The sequence below is a fragment of the Perkinsus marinus genome (assembly GCF_000006405.1).
Source record: "Perkinsus marinus ATCC 50983 genomic scaffold scf_1104296971228, whole genome shotgun sequence".
Taxonomy (NCBI): domain Eukaryota; phylum Perkinsozoa; order Perkinsida; family Perkinsidae; genus Perkinsus; species Perkinsus marinus.
Genome location: NW_003202153.1, coordinates 285,763 through 288,615, shown reverse-complemented (window position 1 = coordinate 288,615; position 2,853 = coordinate 285,763). Strand labels below are relative to the sequence as shown.

Below are 2,853 nucleotides of genomic sequence, written 5' to 3'. Positions count from 1 at the left end.
AGCTATACCAGGAGCGAGGATTGAACTCGCGATCTTCTGCGTGTAAGGCAGACGTCATAACCACTAGACCATCCCGGCGACGGAACCGCTGAACCAAGCTCAATCCAGCAAGTGAGTCATATATTGACTGTTCAGATCCGGCATGTCATATGCATAGGAGTAAGCTATACCAGGAGCGAGGATTGAACTCGCGATTTTCTGCGTGTAAGGCAGACGTCATAACCACTAGACCATCCCGGCGACGGAACCTTTGAACCAAGCTCACTCCAGCAAGTGAGTCATATATTGACTGTTCAGATCCGGCATGTCATATGCATAGGAGTAAGCTATACCAGGAACGAGGATTGAACTCGCTATCTTCTGCGTGTAAGGCAGACGTCATAACCACTAGACCATCCCGGCGACGGAACCTTTGAACCAAGCTCACTCCAGCATGTGAGTCATATATTGACTGTTCAGATCCGGCATGTCATATGCATAGGAGTAAGCTATACCAGGAGCGAGGATTGAACTCGCGATCTTCTGCGTGTAAGGCAGACGTCATAACCACTAGACCATCCCGGCGACGGAACCTTTGAACCAAGCTCAATCCAGCAAGTGAGTCATATATTGACTGTTCAGATCCGGCATGTCATATGCGTAGGAGTAAGCTATACCAGGAGCGAAGATTGAACTCTCGATCTTCTGCGTGTAAGGCAGACGTCATAACCACTAGACCATCCCGGCGACGGAACCGTTGAACCAAGCTCAATCCAGCAAGTGAGTCATATATTGACTGTTCAGATCCGGCATGTCATATGCGTAGGAGTAAGCTATACCAGGAGCGAGGATTGAACTCGCGATCTTCTGCGTGTAAGGCAGACGTCATAACCACTAGACCATCCCGGCGACGGAACCGCTGAACCAAGCTCAATCCAGCAAGTGAGTCATATATTGACTGTTCAGATCCGGCATGTCATATGCGTAGGAGTAAACTATACCAGGAGCGAGGATTGAACTCGCGATCTTCTGCGTGTAAGGCAGACGTCATAACCACTAGACCATCCCGGCGACGAAATCGTTGAACCAAGCTCAATCCAGCAAGTGAGTCAAATATTGACTGTTCAGATCCGGCATGTCATATGCGTAGGAGTAAGCTATACCAGGAAAGAGGAATGAACTCGCGATCTTCTGCGTGTAAGGCAGACGACATAACCACTAGACCATCCCGGCGACGGAACCGCTGAATCAAGCTCAATCCAGCAAGTGAGTCATATATTGACTGTTCAGATCCGGCATGTCATATGTGTAGGAGTAAGCTATACCAGGAGCGAGGATTGAACTCGCGATCTTCTGCGTGTAAGGCAGACGTCATAACCACTAGACCATCCCGCCGACGGAACCGGTGAACCAAGCTCAATCCAGCAAGTGAGTCATATATTGACTGTTCAGATCCGGCATGTCATATGCGTAGGAGTAAGCTATACCAGGAGCGAGGATTGAACTCGCGATCTTCTGCGTGTAAGGCAGACGTCATAACCACTAGACCATCCCGGCGACGGAACCGCTGAACCAAGCTCAATCCAGCAAGTGAGTCATATATTGACTGTTCAGATCCGGCATGTCATATGCGTAGGAGTAAGCTATACCAGGAGCGAGGATTGAACTCGCGATCTTCTGCGTGTAAGGCAGACGTCATAACCACTAGACCATCCCGGCGACGGAACCGTTGAACCAAGCTCAATCCAGCAAGTGAGTCATATATTGACTGTTCAGATCCGGCATGTCATATGCGTAGGAGTAAGCTATACCAGGAGCGAGGATTGAACTCGCGATCTTCTGCGTGTAAGGCAGACGTCATAACCACTAGACCATCCCGGCGACGGAACCGCTGAACCAAGCTCAATCCAGCAAGTGAGTCATATATTGACTGTTCAGATCCGGCATGTCATATGCGTAGGAGTAAGCTATACCAGGAGCGAGGATTGAACTCGCGACCTTCTCCGTGTAAGGCAGCAGGGCCTCAGCCAGCAATTTTGAAAAATGTTCCCTACTTCTGGCACCCCGAGAAGGAATGTTCCCTTGGGAGGGTCAGTCCCAGTGGCCCGCTGGGAACAGTGCGACCAACACATATCGAGTCAAAAGTCAGTTCACTACCGCGCGCCGTAAAAATATCTCGCGCGCCTTGTTCATCTACACGCACGGACTTCAAGTCCGGGACTTGTGAGTCTTTGCGATTAACTTGTATTGTAGATTTTAATTTCCCGCAACATGTCCATTATCAATGCTTTTGAGCGCATGATGGGAAAGGCAAAAGGATGTTCGGAGAGTAGCAGCAGCAAGGCAGCACCATCATCTGAGCCTTATGGTCACATTGCCACAGTCAGCGAGAGATCTGTTGCTAGTACCTTCGAAAGCAATGAGGATGACTCTCCAGTGACTCCTGTGGCTAAGCGTCCGAAGAGGGTGACCATTCGCGAACGCTTCGAGTGGCTTGTGCTTGCGAATAGGCCGGGCGAAGGGGCATCTTATTTGTGTCGTTTTTGTGCCAATGTTCCCTCCCATTTACGAGCCCTCGGGGATCGAAGGGAGTTTTTCTCCAACTGCCCCGTCGATGCTAAGAATAATGTGCGTGCCAAAGCTTTGGGCCATGAAAAATTATCGAGCCATAAAATATATAGTAGTGGATCGCATAAGCCTATTTGTACCTCTTTGGAGGAGGCCAAGGTTCAGCAGCTGAAGAAGAACCTCTCTGGCGACAAGGAGGGGTTGCAGCTTCTAATGAAGACCGTACTCTGGGCTATAGTTAATGAAGTGAGTTCTAAATACACACGAATGATGGTACACGACGGTCGTGTGACACGACTCGTGTCA

At 49.6% G+C, this 2,853-nt stretch overlaps 12 non-coding genes across 12 annotated transcripts; all 12 read right to left on the bottom strand.

Annotated features, from left to right (window-relative positions):
* Positions 1-5: 5 nt before the first annotated feature.
* Pmar_PMAR020308 lies at positions 6-78 on the bottom strand. The gene has a single exon. It is a non-coding gene; the product is annotated as a tRNA-Val (tRNA).
* Positions 79-167: 89 nt separating this feature from the next.
* Positions 168-240, bottom strand: Pmar_PMAR020307. The gene has a single exon. It is a non-coding gene; the product is annotated as a tRNA-Val (tRNA).
* Positions 241-329: 89 nt separating this feature from the next.
* On the bottom strand, positions 330-402 carry Pmar_PMAR020306. Its single transcript has one exon. It is a non-coding gene; the product is annotated as a tRNA-Val (tRNA).
* Positions 403-491: 89 nt separating this feature from the next.
* Pmar_PMAR020305 lies at positions 492-564 on the bottom strand. The gene has a single exon. It is a non-coding gene; the product is annotated as a tRNA-Val (tRNA).
* Positions 565-653: 89 nt separating this feature from the next.
* On the bottom strand, positions 654-726 carry Pmar_PMAR020304. Its single transcript has one exon. It is a non-coding gene; the product is annotated as a tRNA-Val (tRNA).
* An 89-nt stretch (positions 727-815) lies between these two features.
* On the bottom strand, positions 816-888 carry Pmar_PMAR020303. Its single transcript has one exon. It is a non-coding gene; the product is annotated as a tRNA-Val (tRNA).
* An 89-nt stretch (positions 889-977) lies between these two features.
* Pmar_PMAR020302 lies at positions 978-1,050 on the bottom strand. Its single transcript has one exon. It is a non-coding gene; the product is annotated as a tRNA-Val (tRNA).
* An 89-nt stretch (positions 1,051-1,139) lies between these two features.
* Pmar_PMAR020301 lies at positions 1,140-1,212 on the bottom strand. The gene has a single exon. It is a non-coding gene; the product is annotated as a tRNA-Val (tRNA).
* Positions 1,213-1,301: 89 nt separating this feature from the next.
* Positions 1,302-1,374, bottom strand: Pmar_PMAR020300. The gene has a single exon. It is a non-coding gene; the product is annotated as a tRNA-Val (tRNA).
* Positions 1,375-1,463: 89 nt separating this feature from the next.
* Pmar_PMAR020299 lies at positions 1,464-1,536 on the bottom strand. Its single transcript has one exon. It is a non-coding gene; the product is annotated as a tRNA-Val (tRNA).
* Positions 1,537-1,625: 89 nt separating this feature from the next.
* On the bottom strand, positions 1,626-1,698 carry Pmar_PMAR020298. The gene has a single exon. It is a non-coding gene; the product is annotated as a tRNA-Val (tRNA).
* Positions 1,699-1,787: 89 nt separating this feature from the next.
* Positions 1,788-1,860, bottom strand: Pmar_PMAR020297. Its single transcript has one exon. It is a non-coding gene; the product is annotated as a tRNA-Val (tRNA).
* Between the last annotated feature and the right edge of the window lie 993 nt (positions 1,861-2,853).